Raw genomic sequence first — 18,837 nt, 5'->3', positions numbered from 1 at the left:
GCCACTTTCCCATACTAACACCACAATCCCTCGATTCTCTTAATACTTAAATATCTATTGGTATTGGTCTTACATAGAACACAGAACAGAGCAGCAGAAGAACAGGTCCTTCGGCCCACAATGTGTTGTCAAACTAATTAACACCTAACTAAACTAATCCCTTCTGCCTACACAGTGTCCATATCCCTCCATTCTCTGCACATTCATGTGTCTAAGAGCCTCTTAAACACCTCTAGCGTATTTGACTTCACTACCACCACAGCAGCGCATTCCAGGCACCCACCACTCTCTGTGTAAAAAAACTTGCCTTGCACATCTCCTTCCTACCCCCTCTCACTAATACTATTCCTTCTAGTACTAGATCTTCATCATTTAGATCTGGTGTTAGTCTTCATCATAACCAAAGACTGAGCTTCCTCCTTTTTGGGGAAGAATTCCTGAAGTTCACTACCATCTGGAGGAGAATCTTCTTCCCATCTCACTTCTGAATGACTAATCTTTTATTCCCAGACTGTGACTTCTGGTCCCAGACTCACCAGACAAGGGAAGCATCATCTCCCACTTCAAGCCCAATAAGTATTTTGATGTTGACTGGTAGAGCAGGTCTGAAGGACCTAATGCTCTATTCCTGCTCCCATTTCTTAAATTCTTATAAAAATGCAGGGCAATGTATTGGATGCCAATCAAACAGACTCTTTTGTCCTAGATAAAGTCATGTTCCTTGAATATTGCTGGAGGAGCATTCATCCAGACGGATTATTCCACCTCACCCCTGACTTCTGGTTTATAAATGGGGAATAGACTTTCGTAAGTCAGGAGGTGAGTCATTCATTGAAGGATACTCGCCCTCTGACCTTTCGTTGTAGTTTCAGTATTTATGAGCCTGGTCTATTGACCTCTGGTCAATGATAAGTCTCAGGGTGTTGCTTCTGGGAATGTGAAGGTAAAGCCTTTGAACTTCAAGATGACAGACTCTCTTTTGTTGGAAACTTTGCTTGCCAGGCACTGTGCTTCATGAATGCTACATTCCACATCGGCCCAATCCTGATTATTATCCAGGTCTTGCTGTGTGACTGCTTCATTACCTGATTCTTGGCAATTTGCCTCAGGCTTCTTCAGACTGAAACAGACTATTAGAAGGAGCCTTCTGTCATCAATTCTACCTATTCTTCTCTTCCTCTTCCTCCTCCAACTCTGTTGCTGCTGGCAAGAGCAGATTTCACAAGAACACTACCTGGTATCTATATGCTAATGGATGATATTGTGAGTGGCAGCATGTCTGGCACTGCAAAAGTGCTCTGCACTTGTGTGTAGAGAAATCAGGACCCAGGTGTATAAAGGATGATGCCAACATCCTCCCTTTGATCTTTTATGGTGGATAGGAGACAGAGGAAACAGACGATAAGCACAGAGTAAGATAGGTAAATGCCCTTGCAATCTGATCTTGAATTGATACCTCTTTGCAGTTGCAGAACAGTTGAATATGAAGGGAATGAAATATCTCTGGTTCTCTAGGTTTAGTGACTAACTCGTCAAGTTGACGAGGGTCATTCATCAACTGCACTTTCTGGAAGATTGTACAGTGTGTGAACCACTGTGCGTGCCTGTGTCCCTACAACTCTTACTCAAGGATAAGGAGAGGAACTTGCCTACCCTCAAGCAGACAGCATCTGCCAACTCCCCAGCAATTAGCTGATGTTGCCCGCAGCAGGCAAGTTGGAAAGAGCATGAGGCAAATAAATTAAGGACCAAAGACACCATTAGAGGCATGGACAAAGTGCCCCCATCATCCCCACCATCCCCCCCTCCCCCACACACACACACACACACACACACACACACACACACACACACACACACACACACACACACACACACACACACACACAGAGTAGCTGTAGCTGTGGTAGATCTTGATTACCACTATTCTACCAAAACAGAGTCTCATTCAGCATTTCACCTCATTGTGGTGCCCAGATCCCTGAGATCATATTGCCGATACATTCTACAAGGCTGAGTCTTTCCCTACTTCTCCTGTGTCCTCTGGCAGGCATCCTTCTCTATGGCCCATCTCTTTCTCCCATTATTATGTGAGAGTCTCAGAGGAAAAGCCACCATGAATCCCAATCGACCAGTGAGTGTATATGGTATATCTTGCCAGTGCAGCCCTCGATGAAATGTCACCTCTTCATTCAGACTCTAGGTGCCTGGAGATCAGTTCTTTCTACCTTGAGTTGGGGTGGTGATTCCAGTCCTACAATACTTCGTATTCTTGATTCATTAGCTTGAGGATCTCCTGGTCATTTCAAGAGTCTTAGTATTCTCTAATCAAGAAACTATCTCTATTAGGTAACAGTTATGATGGGCTTCAGGGCAAACTAGTTACTGTGGACATATTGAGACTCCTGTTGGTAGGCTGATTTCAGATTGTTGGTGAAGCACAATTTTTTTTACAATTTTCAATTGTAAGTACTATTTTCTTGGCTGGGTTTTGGAGACCTATGGAATTCCTGCAACAATGTTGTTTCTGAAGGCTTATGCTTATCTTTCTGATGAAACAAAGCATTGGTTATGACAAGATGGTACTCCAGGCACCCTAGTAGAAAGAAGAGTATTTTGCTTTCTCTACTCCTTGACCCCTTCCAAGAGGATTGTATCTTTTCTGACCCTGACAATGATGTCAACCAGGAGGATTAGTCTGTCTTCCTCAAGGATGTGCATTAAAGCTTTTTCCAGGACACCATAAGAATCCTTATTGGCCTCATCTGTACCTTTCAGGATTGGGGCATTTGTACTGATAAACTGTGATGTGGCAACCAGATCTGTATGCAGAACTCAAGTTGTGGCTTAATTAAGGTTGTATACAGTTCTAACATAACCTCACTGCTATTCCAAGTCTCGGCTAATAAAGAAAAGCATTCTGTATGCCTTCTTAGCCACCTCATTGACCTCTCCTGCTACCTTTAAGGATTGGTGGAATTTTTCTTCAAAGCTTCCTCTGCATCTGCATACCACTCAACACCTTCCCATTTATTATTTATTCCCTTGTTTTATTGTATATTCCCAAACACAGTTCGTACCAATTCTCTGGATGAAATTGCCATTTGCCATTTTTCTTGCCAACTGACTGGACTTGTAGTCTAAAACTTTTCTCTTTGTTGATAACTGCACAGCAACTTTTGTTTGATCTGCAAACTGTTTCGTCATGCCCCTAGGTTTAATCTAAATAATCCATACGTCCGACAACAGATTGAAGAAAAAATGCAGGGAGCAATATCACCCTGGTCAACAAAAGCCAGGGTGCCTGGTCAACAAAAGTGAGGAATTGTAGTACTTATAATTCCTCACTGAGAGGAATTATGGAGGATCCAGGGGAGCCCCCAGCACTTTAACAGGGATGCATTGAGCTATGTGTACACATTGTAAGGAACATATAACCAGCCCCATCAGATGACACCAAAATCGGTGGTATAGTGGACAGTGAAGAAGGCTGTCCAACATTACAACAGGATATAGATCAACTAGAAAAGTGGGAAAAGGCATGGCAGATGGAATTTAACTAAGACAAGTGCAAAGTGATGCATTTTGGGAAGTTAAACCAGGCCGGGACATCCACAGTGAATGACAGGATCCTGGGGAATGTTGTAGAACAGAGAGACCTTGGGATACAAGTACATAGTTCCCTGAAAGTGGCAGCGCAGTTAGACAGAGTGATGAAGGAGATGAATGACATATTTGCCTTCATCAGCCATGGCACTGAGTACAAGAGTTGGTACGTCATGTTTTGTTGGTACAGAAAGTTGGTTAGACCACATTTATTGTCGAGTATTGTGTGGAGTCCTGATTGCCACACTACAGGAAGGCTGTGATTAAGCTGGAGTAAAGATTCACAAGCCCTCCAGAGTTATAAGGAGAGATTGGATAGGCTGGGACTGTTTTCCCTGGAGCAAAGGAGGCTGAGAGTGACCTTATAATGGTTTACAAAATTATTAAGGGTAGAGGTAGGGTCAATATCACAGTCTTTTTCTGTGTCTAAAACTAGAGGGCATAGGTTTAAGGTGAGAGCGGAAAAAGTTAAAGGGGATCTGAGTGACAGTTTTTCGTACAGAAAGTCGTGAGTATACGGAATTATCTGCGAGAGGAAGTGGTAGAAGCAGCTACAATTACAATATTTAAAGTACATTTGGACAGATACATGGATAAGAAAGGTTTAGAGGGATATGGCCCAAATGCAGGCAAGTGAGATTAGCTTAGTTAGAACCTTGGTTGGCATGGATGAGTTGGGACAAAGGGTCTGTTTTCATACTGTATAACTCTATGAATCTATGAATCTAAGCTTAACTCATTCTACCTGTGGCAGAGTGTGTGGACCCACCATAGGATTCATGAATCCTCTTGGATCCCAAAGAATTGTAAGGGAAGCAGGTTATCCTCGAACCTTGATGGACTGCCTAAGGAGAAGGTGAAGACCTCCTCACTCAAATGAATGAGCTCATTAAGGAACTCAATTCCAGATGCATCACTGACAGACAAGTCTTATATGATCTTGCAGATAGATAGAGGGGTGGTGGAGTGGTGAGGGGTTGAATTGGGGTGGAAGTGGCCAGATGAGGTTCTTTCTGGACATGGTTGACAAACGGTGTTACTGAATTATAGCAGACCAATTTGGCAGGGCTTGTTACAAGTTATAAAACTGTCTTCACCAACTGCTGAGTCTGTATACCTCTGTAAGTGTGTGCTATTCTGCAACATCTCATAGTAAAATTGTGTGTTTGTGATTGAAATTAAATTGGCATCTGCAGCATGAAAACCAAGGCCACACTGCCCAATATTGTAGCATTGAGGCTGCTTGAGCCATCCTTTGAAACCAATCAATTACATTGCACAATGAGGAAATGTTGACAATTCATTCACTGCCTTTGAGCCTGATTGTAGGAGCCCAGCATCTGCCAGTTGGTGCCTATTATTTATGTTGTTAAGTTGGGTTTCCATAAAGTGGCAGCAGAGCTATAAACTCTGCTTTATCCATGTGTACAAGTCTGCATTGTTCTTTTGAAATCAGATTAACGGCATAAATGCTGGGAAATAACTCTTGGACATTGAGCACCCTGCTTCTAAATTAAGATACCAATATAAAACCACTCCGCATCTTATAGTTATTGGCATATGAGGTAATTTGTTTTTTCTCTAGTGTAGGAGGCTAGTATTAGAGAGCTGTACTGATGGGAGAGGAATCAATTTTCTCTGGAAGAATGGTATACCGTCATTGAACTATTTTTCCTTCACAATCAATGCAAGTCTCCAGGGTGAAAGCTCTATGTTATCTGTTGATACATGTGAGGCAAAATATCAGCTTTCATCTGATGTTTATCTGGGACCTCACAGGCCATTAGGATGCAGGTGTTATACAACAGCTTGAACATTACTGGCGGGGGTATGAATTTTGAAAAGAAAGTCTTTCTGGGTCTTCTTTACATGCGATGTTCCACTCAACCGGACATAAGTATTGTGTGCCTAACATGGGTGAAAAATATGATTGCTCTCTTCTGTTACAGCAGGTACAGCTCATATCTAAAATGGAATAGTATGTGTGAGAAACAGGTGTCTGTTTACCTGCATTTATAAATTACATGAACTGAAAGGATTGTGTGATTAACAAATACCCATTGCTAATTCTCTAATACCTAACAAAGGGAAGCAGAAAGACAACCAGAGCCCTGAAGTATTAAGTATCCCAAGGTCAGGTGGAAACCATTGGGAATTTAAGGCAAACATCCAATATAATTACCACCACCAGCTGTCTCCTTACTCTCTCAACTCATCTAAATTAAAGGAAAAGTATTCACTAATGCATCAGGTCCAACTTTACCACAGATCTCCAGAAGGAGAAACTATTTTGATTCTGAATGGAGATCTTGCTAGACTGTGGCTACCTTGCTCCTTCATCAGTTAGTTTCTCTCACATGAATTCATCGGATTAATCAATAGGTTCTACAGTCAGTGGAGCTAACAGCTAAGATTGGCATCAAGGCGGCAATCATGAGATTCCCACAGTACCCTTGTCAGATTGTGCAAATAAAATTTTAACTCACCTCATTTTAATTCATTAGAAATTTGGCACTGGTTTTGGGTCAGTGCTGTGCCAAAATTTGGTTGTCATCTGGCTGCCTTTACGCAGTTTAAATAACTGGTGTTCTTGTTGTGTTCCCACTTTCACATCCCCTTCCCGGTGGCACTGCCACATTCTCAGACTCTTAATTCCACCTCTTTTGATTATTCCGTTACTGTCATTTTAGCATTTCTTTTTGCACTGCTATCTTTCCACCATTCTGTTGTTTTGTGCTCTTGGTGTGTTTATTATTGTATTTATTATTACCATGTATACTATTTACTCAGTGAGCTTCATGCAAGCAAGGAATTTCATTGCACCCTGGTGTATATGACAATAAACTAATCTGAATCTGAATCTGAGTACCCAGTTAATAAAACACTTAGGTCTGTACGATGCTTAGTTGGGAGATTAACTGGAATTATCATGTACAGGAGTTTGGCGAAATAGATATTACAACCAATAGACTGCAATCAGTAAGAATCTCAGTCACATTGCATTGGCTAAAAATCAATATTACACCAACAAAGAAACATCCTCTCAAACTGCATATATAATACTGGTGTTAGTAGGTAGGAACTGCTTTGCAAACCCAGTCTCCATGTCATTATCTTGGGCTAGCATATCATTGCCAACATAAGTGGTTGCATGGAACAGTTAGTTGCAGACTTCCTGAAAACAGAATATAGGTTTTTTATCGTAAGCTATGGTTACATAGTTATCTAATCAAATGTGCTTTCTGATTCGGTTGCTGATGTACCTGGAGCTGAATTAGTTGTAGGTGGCCAATCAATAAATCTGGAATCACATGCCCAGGGGAAAATTAGATTCATAACTGGTATTATGGAAAGTGAAGTATGAATTGCTGAGGCCTTCAATGTTTTAAAGGAATTTTCAAAGCAAAAGAGTTGAAATGGTCATCTTAAAAGTCATAGGAGTCTTCTCTCCTGTATCCTCCCTGTCCTCTTAACTAATCATGGTGCCTCTCCTTTCTCCTCTTTGCTGCTTTGACCTCCTCCTCCCATCCCAAATATTGCCCAGAAAGGGTGTAATTTTAAGGAGTGGAGTGATGGCTTGCAGACTTGAAAGAGAAAGGGCATGGCAACTACCACAGAAACCAGGAAGGTATGTTAGGTCACCAGCAGCTTAGTGAGAATGGGAAACATTTGGCAGTTGCTAGTTCAATGTTAGGCTAAGACACTTAGCTTTGTTGATAAGTAAAAAAGCAACAGATTCATTATCAGTCCAGAAGTCCCTTGCATCTCTAAATGGAGATGCCACGGAAAGGGAGAAATTTTAAGGAAAAAAGAAACTGTAGATTATTCTCCTGAAGCAGCAATCAATTCAGAAGAAAGTGGAACCTTAAAGCACTTAATGTGGTCAAATCAGGCTAAGATGATACATATCTAAATGATCTGGGTACCAGCTATGCTAATGTCTGTGTTGCTTGGATTAGAGTCAGGTTGAATTAATAGAAAGAACCAGATAAGGGACAGTATATAATAGATATTTGAAAGCTAGAGAAGAGAGGGTGTTGAGCAGACAGGGAGCTACAGAAATATAATGTTGGATAGAGAGACAAAGGGAATACAATTGGAAGCAGAAAAATGTGATTTGAAAAGGTCTGAGTGAAAGCTTCTTGGATGCAAAAGCAAGTTCAATAAAAGAGTAGATAAAGTGATATGGGTTGTTAGCAATACATAGTGAACGGCAATTCTCCAACTTGTGATGGAGTTTTGAAGTATTGAGGCCATGGAAGATGGCAAATTGTCTGGCTGCCACAAAGAACGGTCATGTATTTCACAGGAGAAATTTCAGGAGCAGAAGAGATCGAATATTATTCTTGTTGCTCGTGAAGAAGAAGGTGGCTTTGATGGGACTTTGGAAAATGACATGAGAAGGGCTAGGTGACTGTGGGCTTGTCCAAGGGGAAATTGTCTGGGATTGCAGCAGAATAAGATGAAGGCAGAACAAAAAAAAGACTTTTGAATTTATTTTGCTACTATCATGACACTAGGACATCCCAGATGACCTTTAAAACCAATGAACTATCTTTGAAGTGTTGGAAACATGGAAGATGATCAGTGCACAGCAAGGTTCCAGAAACATCAATGTCTTGACGACCAGATAATTGGCTTTATTAATGATATTTCACAGATAAATATTAACAAATAGACATGATATAACCTTCCTTTCAAATATCACCACAGGATCTTTGGCACCTGCTTATATAGTCAATCAGAATCACTACTTATCATCTCATTCAAAGCACACTGGTCTTGCCCTATAATGTACACTAACGCGGTCTTTACTGTCTGGAGTGTGAATTGAACCCTCGACTGTCTCTCTCAGGGATGTGAATGCTATCAATTATGTTAGTTCTAGGTTGTGCCGGGCCTTAGGAAGTGAGAAGGTTGTGGAACGGAGGTAGAGGAGCCAGGACAAGAGAAGAAATGTTACTGTTGTACTCGCAGAGACACTGGCATGAACTAAATTATTTCCTGAAGTCCAGCAGAGCTTACTGAAGCTTGTAGGCCGGAAAGGGCCATTCATTTAGTCAGCATGCATTCAAAGGCTTATTTAGCCCACATACCTGATGGCAAATATCCATGCCACAGAAAACATAAGTAATATTGTGATGTGACAGTTAAAGGCAGTTTATAAATGTCTTTTATATAAAAAACATGGACACAATAAATAGAAGCTTTCTTATTTTTAATATGGGAAGCTTTTACACATGTCCCGATCTTATCAAGGGCATTATGGTGTGATTGCACACTTCTTCATTTGAAAGAAAGGCATTTAAAATTATTAAGAAACCAACTAAATGCTGGGGACATCACATTAACACTCCTCGGCACTGGTACCCATTAGGGATTGCAAAGATGGCCACATCACCTACACCATGGTGAGCATTGATGACTGCTGGACTCATCATCACTCTGTTATCTCCATCAACCTGGTCCCAAAACATCCACATCAACACGATTGAAGCTCTCAAAGGCAGTTCTTCTCAGACTGCACCTCATAAACTACTTCAGCCAACAAGAGCTACAGCATACCCACAGATTATAGGTTTCCCTGAAGTCCAACATAGTTGGCACCTGTGAAGAGTCTACTGGCCTCATCACCAAGAAGAACCAGGAATGGTTGGATGAGAATGACCAGGAGGTGATAATTAACCACAAATCTCAGGCTGTTCTGGATTGAAGAATCCACTATTCCTTCAAAAGAAAAAGACAGAGCTAGAGGCACCTGAGGGCAAAAGTCCAGAAGAAAATCTGTGACTTAAAGAATCAGTTGAAGCACAAGTTCCTGTGTTTATTGGTTCATTCTAGCACCTGCAAAGAATTCACCCAGATACATAGTTCCATAGTTAACACCATAACTCATGCAGTGATTATTACATTCTAAGCATGGTAATCAGTATTATCCAATTCTATGGTTACATGTGCTGGAAGGGCATTTTCTTGACCAATCTTCAAACATTTATCCATTACCTTTTGACCAATCAGAAACAAGACCCTTCCCCCATTATCCAATCCTAACAAAACATCCTTTTGATCCAACAAATCAGAGTCACACTCATAAAAAGGTTACTTAAACTCAACAGTCTTGTTATTTGATAGTTCTTCTAGTGACCTGATGTGTTTCCAAAGCTATCATATCTACCCACTTTCCAACAGAAGTTAATGGCTTTAAGAACACTCCTGTGGCAACTTTATGTCTAAGAAAACACCCCAGTTGGCTGCCCATTTAGACCCAAGGGATCAATTACAGAAACCAGGTCTAACGTGTTTAATATGACATGTTTATTCTGTACAAGCTGTGTTACATTGTGTGCCATAAAAATATACCACAATATGCCAACACAATCTTTGGTTGATTGAAGAGGAGAGTGTCCGAAAACCAAGACTTCAAACCTGATACAAAATATGTTACACCAGGCAGCAGGGATCTCTGTTCTCCTGTATGCTTCTGATACCTGATCTGTCTACAGCAGATAGCTTGGGCCACTTGAAAGGAACCACCAATGTTGTCTCTACAAAATCCTCCAAGTGTAAGTAGACCAATGTCAGTGTCCTCTCCTGGACCACATCCCCAGCTTACCACACTGGACAGATCATGTTGCTTGCATGTCTGACACTGGGCTCCCAAAATGGAGATTCTATTCAAACCACTGTCATGGGAGAGAGAATAACTAGTGGGCAAAGGAAAAGATCAAGGATGAGCATAAAGTCTTCTTGAAGAAATGAAACATCCCTACTCACTCCTGAGAAAAGAAGGAGAAATATTATTTCTTAATGAGTCCACAACTACAATGAAATAAACTTGAATTGATTTTTATCTCAGTTTTCCAAATGTGGAAACATGAGCTGAGACATCAGAAGTCAAACATTTCCGATATTTGTATAGTTGTGAATTGTTTGCTGTTGGGTTAACAACTAATTCTTAACCCAGCTGATTTCTTTTCAAGTTTATTCATTTTTTAGGATCTGGGCATGGCTGGCAAGTACAACATTTATTGTCCATCCTTAATTGCCCTGGAGAAAGAGATAGTGAGTAACCTTCTTGTACTGCTGCAGTCCTGATGAAGGTATTTCCAATGTGCTGTTAGGGAGGAACCTCCAGGCTTTAGACTCACAACAATGAAGGACCAACAGTGGATTTCCAAGTCAGGATGGTGTGCGATTTGAAGGGTAACCTGTTTTTCCCATTCAACTGCTGTCCATGTTTTTCTTGGTGGTAGAGGGTGTAGATTTGGGAGCTCATGACAGAGTAGCTTTGATAAACTGCAGTGTACTTGGCAAAAACAACAGCTTCTGTGTGTCAATGACGTAGGAACAAATATTTAGGGTGATGGATGGAGTAATTGGTTTATTATTGTCACATGTACCGAGATACAGTGAAAAGCTTTGTTTTGCATGCCATTCATACAGATCATTTCACTACATCAGTATATTGCAGTAGTACAAGGGAAAAACAGTAGAATATAGTGTTACAATTACAAAGAAAGTGCAGTGCAGGCATACCAAACTGTGATGTATCTGGATAGAATGCTTTCTATGGAGCATCTATAAAAAATTGTGAGGGTCAAAGGGGACATGTCAAATTTCGTTAGCCTGGTAAGGCACTGGTGCACGTTCTTGGCCATGGCGTCAGCGTGGTTGGACCAGGACATGTTTTTGGTAATGTTTACAAATTGGAACTTGAACCTTTCAACCATCTCCACCTCAGCACCATTAATATAAGCAAGAGTGTGTGAACCACCCTGTTTCCTGAAGTCAATGACCAGCTTTTTTGTTTTGCTGACATTGAGCCATGATACCATACCACTAGACTCTCTATCTCTTTCCTGTACTCTGACTTGAAATTACTTGAGATTCGGTGCACTAAAGTAGTGTCATCTGCAAACTTGTAGATGGAGTTAGTGCAGAATCTGGCCACACAGTCATGACTTAAAGTACCAATCAAGTATATTTAAAAAAAATCCCTTATCATCTTTCACTGAAAAACTTCTGACAAATCAATAATGTCAGTGTATCACATTTGTTTATATCTGTCCGTGCGTATTTACAGATTTATTTCTTGACATGAATTCAACATGTATTTCTTGACACGTGTGTCTGAATTTTTCCTGCACAACTAAGTTGATTCATATTTTCAGTTTGTACATACCTCTACATTTATGTTACTGGTAACTTATTCATACCCATTTGTGTCAGTTTACACACATTAATCTTTGCTTTTACACGTGCATGTGTGTGTCTGAATATTCATCTGCATATTTGCAGATATGTGTGCCATTATTTTCATGAGGAAGTAAATTTTAATCTCACACTTTTATTAAACTATGAAACACCTGCCTCTTGTTAAACCAGTTTGATCTTTGTTCTGTTGATTTTAATAGAACGCATTAAGGAATTTCTACAAGGCAAAGTTAATCAGCTGTAGAATTACTACTGGGCAGCAGCATTGAAAGTTACAATCTAAATCTTTGCATAATATCTCCACATGAATCTGCACCTATGTCTCTTGCTGTATGCTTTTCGGTGACTCTGAATATATGCATGTTTAATGTTAGATTTTGGCCACGCTAAGAAACCACTATTAAAGGGTGATTTAATCTGGAAATTCAAACAGCAAGGAATTGGCAGCTGCACCATTTCACAGTTAAGTGGAAAATTAAAAGACTATAAATGACACACATATTCTGAATCAGTAGGTGGGAAATAACTTACACATAATGAGCAATTATCCAGTAAGAACTGGAAGACGGAACTCTGAAGATGCTGCTGAGTCTGTTAACACTGTCTACATAAATGAAGCCAGAGGAAAAAGGGAGTTCATTGGTGTGAGAGAGTTTCTCATTAGGCTGAAAGTACAGGGCCATACAACATGAAGATGTTGAAGGTGCTATCAAATTAATGAGAAGTAATGATTTTTAGATCGTTATCTTCCCTGAAAGGAAGAAAAATCAATGAAATATGTTTATGTGGACATACAGGCTGTGAATGGGTTTGGTTACAAGATGACACAATTAATTATGTATTACAGTAATAAATGTTATTGGAGATCTGCTTCTTCTTTTGACCCTGAGCATATTAAATTAATTTTGCAGATAAGAGAAATTAATAAGTGATGCAACGAAACTAATTGAATATAGAACTTATACAGGTTAAGAAATGCTGTGTTCCCTGATCATGTGGATGCTCCCGCACATTTCTGAAGGTGTTCTTCCATCAAAAGTGGAAGGCAGGAATACGGGCTTATTTTTAAGTCAGGCATCATGTGGCAGGAATGGTCAGTCAATTGATGTCACTGGGATTTGTGTTCTCTCTGAATTTCTTAACATCCATGTACAGAGTGTATAGACAAATAAACACAAGACACATGGAGCACAAAACACTTCTTGTGCTACCAGTGACTAATCAGTTAAACAAACATTGGTGTGGCCAATGCTTGGGTGGGAGACCAGGGAATCAGCAGTGGAAAAGGCTTGCTGCCTGGGAAGTGGATGTTCCAACCAGTAGACTGATGTCAACAAAAATTTCAGTCATATTGCATAGGATAAAAATCCACAATACTTCAACAATGAATCACATCCTAAAGGGATAGGTTTGATTGGAGTATTCAAGGGCTCTTCACTAACTGCCTCTCTGGAACTTCCTATAAATATCATTGCAACCTAGACAGCAATTAGCTGCATGACACAATCCTAAAAGAAATAACAGCTTTAAAGCTACAATTATTGCTCACATCCAACATTACACATATAATACAACACTTCTTGTAAGTTCTCACATCTAAGTTCTTCCATGACTAAACCCTTGTTTTTCTCCACAACCTCTTTCAGCATTCAACCTTTCTGAGAACCAACTGCCTTCATCTGCTCCCAACACTCTCTTTGCCCAGGTCTGTGTTTTCATTAGCATCAGGCAGCAGCTCTGAAATACCCTCCTCTAACTCTCCCATTAATTATTGTGTGAGATTATGAGGCTCCTTAACAATGAATTTTTAGAACTCTGGGTGGCAAATTGCTTCCATTTTAGCCACTAACTGGTAACAATTTTTTTTAGTGCTAATTATGATAACTAACAATTTGAATAATGTGATAATGTGTGGAAGTATGCAGGTGCCACAAGTAGCAAATTGATGAGTTAAAACCTGTAAACCAGGAAGAAATTAAAACTTGAAAGATTTCAAAAGCATAATCTTAGAATCAGGGGATAGGAGCAGAAAAATGGAGCATATTAAATGATGGCTCCTCATGTAATTTCTACTTTCTATGTTCAATGCTCTGTGCAGATTTCAATATCATTTCAATCTCTTGTCTCACCGGAATATTTTCCCATTTCTATCCACACCTTCTACACCTGCATTTGCAGTTGTGCCCAGATACAGTACGTTGATTATTTCTGCCCTTTTCATTCTTTTTAGCATTTAAAAAATGCATCGAATTCTGTCTCAATTTTCTTTTCCTCGGTGAAAAGCAGCTCAATAACATCAAGATATTCCCTTAACGTTCTAAGCTTTAGAATCATTTGCAATGCAGTTTTCTAATCCATCCTCTCACATCAAGGTTAGATGCCATCAACTACACACAGCAGATGTCAATAGATTCACAGACATATAGAATGGTTACAGCATGGAAGGAGGCCATTTGGCCCATCAAGTTCTTCACAGCTCAGAGTAAGGGGACTCCAACTAGGCCTACTCTCATACGCTCTCCCCGTAGCTCTACTGATTCTTTATTTTCAGATACTTAACTCTTTTGAAATACCACAACAAATTTGCCCCCACTCTCCCCCGGCATTAAAATCCAAACCCTAACCACTCGCCACATAAAGTTCTTGTTATATCACCTTTGGTTCCTTTGCCAACCGCTTTCTTTTTATTTCCTTCATATCCGGAATGAAACAGTGGCGAAGTTGGGTAGTACACTGGCACAGTTCAATCCTGACCTCGGGAGCTGTCCATGCGAAGTTTGCATGTTCTACCTGTGAACGGGTGAGTTTCCTTCGGGTGCTCCGGTTTCCTCCCACGTCCCAAAGATGTGCAGAATGAAGGTTAATTGTCTGCTGCAAATTGCCTCCAGGGGTAGTGGTGGAATATGGGGTGGAGTTAATGACAATGTGGGAAGAATAAAATGGGATTAGCGTAAGATTAGTGTAAGTGGGTTCTTGATGGTGGATGCACAGACTTGGTTTGCTGAAGAGCCTGTTTCTGTGGTGTCTGACTCTGACTCGAAGACAATAAACCAGGCTGCTTTGTATTTCACTCACATACACTTGGGGTGCATGTCAGTAGTTCAGATCAAACACATGGAATTTCCCTTTCTTAATTATATTTTCATTATCTCACTGCATTAAATGTAGCATTCTATTGAACTGTAAGCATTTCATTATTACTTTTATGTCCAGAGAAAACAAACGTAAGACCAGAGCATTTTTCTCACGGATTCCTGGTGACCACTCAAAAAAGTAAATAAAATAGCTGATGGTATTTGCTGATTAACTTCTTGATAAATAAACTTTCAGTTTTCTTACATTGGCTATTCCTAAATTAGGTTTTCACACATTGGAACTTAATCCTTCTACTCCTTCCTTTTAGATAATCCATAAAGATGAAGATTAATATTGGTTTTGTGTGGTATGAAGAGAATGATGTGGCCAATGTGGGAACAGACTCTTCCACAGTTGGAACAAAGATCCCTGATCGGGTAGGCACATGGGTACTTTGTGAGGTAGTGCATTCCTTCTGCCAATTACACTGGGCTTCTGTGCACTCCTGATGCATGGACTCGAGGTTCTCAATACCACCCCAGTTGCTCTTTCTCCACTTTGAGTTGTCATGGGCCAGGGATTCTCAAGAGACATCAGAATTTAATACTCAGAAGAATATTCTTTGTAAATTGGACATCAAAAGGTATTGATATGATGGTGACAAGTTAGAAGGAGGCCATTTGGCCCATCATTTCCACAAATCAACAAAAATAGGTTAAAATAAACAATTATAAACGTAACACCTTTCAGTTCCATGGACCAACAACTTTTCTTGGAAAGGCCGAATTTATTTGTTGATGAAAATTAATCAAGAACCCTCCCAATGTTCTGCACATTGGGAACATATAGTTTACACCTCAATTGGCTTTTAATTTGAAATCTTGGTTTCTTGGATAAAAATTATGCAGCAGGTTTTCAGATTGATTACAGTTGCTCAAATGAAACCATATGAGCAACATGATTGATGCAGCAAGTGGGAAATATCAAACTTTCAGAATTCCAAAGGCAGTCTGGTAGGGAGCCAGGGTGGAAATGATGGGCCAAATGGCCTCCTCCTAACTTGTCACCATCATATCAATATCTTTTGATGTCCAATTTACATTGCTTGAGTTTTGACATTTCCAACTCAAAATAGAGTCACTCAAAGATAAAACTATTGATGTCATCTAAATGCCCATCCTTCATGGTTTAACCAAGACATGAGTGTACAAGAAAGTAAGGCACAAACATATTGCTTCATTGGTCATTTGTCAAGTTATCTGTAGAATCCTTTCTTTTGTATTAACCTAACACCTGATGAAGATATCTAGATTGTGCTCTCCCTGATTTGTATGGGCCAGTTCAAATAGGCAATGCCCTTAACAACTATTAGTTTTCCAGAGGATTAAATACAGATCAATTATGACAACAAACCAATTAGAAACCATTATCCACCAGAACGACGGTAAACAGTTGAAAAATCTCTCATGAGTATTGGAAAGGAAATAAAGAAACAAGGCCTCAGTACCAGTGAAAGGTGAGAAATAAAAATGATCAATATATATACCATATTGACTTAAACATTATTTAATTGCAACATTCCCATTCCAAAGCCTTGACTTAATGATATTTCATGGCTTAAATTATTATGGGTTAATTTTAATGAATTAGTATTTCTAATGTTGTGTTTGTCAGGCATAAATCTAAGACATTTGAACAAAGAGAATTGAGCAGTTCTTTCCATTAATTTGCCTGTACCTTGTTGAAATGTTTTAAATCATTTATGCATATGGTTAATGAGAATATAAACATCTCATCCAGGGCCGCATCACATATTTTTAGAGCACAGTCTTGGTGAGAGTTGGTAGCAAGTTTCATATGGTCCAGCACCAGTTTGAGTTAATGATGTGTTTACACTATTATCTCCAAATAAGCTCAGTTCCAGTATCATTTAACTAGGATGTCAGAGTTGTCATGGTAACAGGAAGTGGTTAATTTCTGGAATTCATCTAACTGGCTAATTAAACAGAAGTGTTGATTTATCATTTTCTCTCTCACTCATACAATTTTTCCGAACCGATTCTACATCCCATACCTCTCATCCACTTAAAACTTGCATTTATGTAGCTCCTTAATGTTATCTCACAATAATTGAAAAGCTGAAATTTACTCATTTATTTTCATCCCTCAGAGTTTTTGTTTTAAAAATACATACTTCCATGCATGATTTATAATGGAATTTAGAAAATACATTAAGTCCCAGGAAATAGCAGGTATTAACTCATTATCTTATCTTATACTTTTTACAACATCGGAGAAGGCCATTCAGCCAGATCCCAGGGAAGTAATCAATTAGTCCCATTCCCCCGTATTCCTACAACTTACTCTCTCTATCTCCCAGACATGCCCATCATTAACGGATAGGTTACTGTAGCCAATAAGGCTATCAGCACATCTTTGGAATATAGGAAGAAATCAGAACACCTGTAGGAAACAAAAAGAACATATAAACTTTGCATAGACAGCATCTGAGAACCTGGATACCTGTATCTGTGATGCAGTGGACGAGACATATATTAACACATTTGAAAAAGTTCCCTATCCTTAAATATATCTCCATTTCTCACAGGAGAAAACAAAATAATAATTTCAAGTCTGCAACACACCACATTTTCATGTGCATGTTATATGTCCAATTGATCCTTGATGGACAAATTTCTCACATCCAACTCGTGTTTATGGCTTAGTCCATGATAAATTAAAAGCTCATATAGTCCATGGCATTCTTACAACAGTATATACTGCATGGAATTTGTTCACACATTGGATTTTAAAAGGCAGCAGTCTGAATTAACAATGATGAGCTCATTTGATATACTGCTATAAGTTCCAGCAGCAAAGCTTAAGCAAGATCTGAATGTGATTGAAGTGGAAGGACTACTATTGACAAGGTTAAAGGATGTGTCATCTTTCTATTGAAACTAAAATCACAGTTTTGAGGAATTTGGAGACAAGGTGACAAGTAAGGTACTCCACATATAATCATACCATGAGGGTAGAATCACATCTAATTAAACATTTTTTTGTATAGACTCATTCCCATAACAATCAAATTCAGCTGGGGACAACACTATTAAGAGCAATTGTATCACAAGATTGAGTTTAGGATAGGTCACAGAAATAACTCAGAAGATGAAGGAATATAAGATTTTTCATATCAGAATGTGTCTGCTGATTCATTAGGATGTTTAGGTTCTATATACTGGTGTGAACAGGACTAATTGACCCCCTTGGCAATGGTGTTTTGGAAAGACATTCCTTTGCTAATCCAGAGTACACTCCAATTTCAGTTGGTCACTGTTTATTCTTGTAAGTCATAGAGTTCTGTAACATGAGTCAGTATAACTGTTGCTCTAATTACTAAACACAGATGTCAGTGCAGTACAAAAGTCTAATGAAAGGTCATGGATCTGAAACAATGACTTTTTTTCTCTCACCACAGATGTTGCCTGACCTGTCAAGTATTTCCAGCATATTCTGTTTTCACGTCAATATGACTCTTTGATTTTGACCAACGACCAGTGAAGTATTTGCAATAGAATCAACAAAAACAAATGGATATGGCAGCTCATGTATTCCAGTAAAGTAGTTGCTTTGTTCTGCATTGAATTGAAAAACCACTTTTAAAAACTTTTATTAAGTGACTGCACTTAGACACTTAATAAAAGAGAAATCACATCTGAGAGTGTAGTAATGTATATAATTCATACAGAATATATAATTGTATGTATAATTGCATACAATTGTGTTCTCTTCCAAGAGAGTAGGGTCATGCTGCTTTTGGGGGCTGATCTTGTTTCACTGTTTTGATCATTGGCAGAGGCCATTTTGGTTAGTGTTTGTAAAGGCTGTGTTAGCACATAGCAAGTATGAAGAAAGTAAGTAAACTTTGCCTCTTTTGCA

This window comes from Pristis pectinata, chromosome 27 (assembly GCF_009764475.1).
Source record: "Pristis pectinata isolate sPriPec2 chromosome 27, sPriPec2.1.pri, whole genome shotgun sequence".
Classification (NCBI taxonomy): domain Eukaryota; kingdom Metazoa; phylum Chordata; class Chondrichthyes; order Rhinopristiformes; family Pristidae; genus Pristis; species Pristis pectinata.
The sequence above is the reverse complement of the archived record's forward strand: the minus strand, read 5'-3'. Positions refer to the sequence as shown.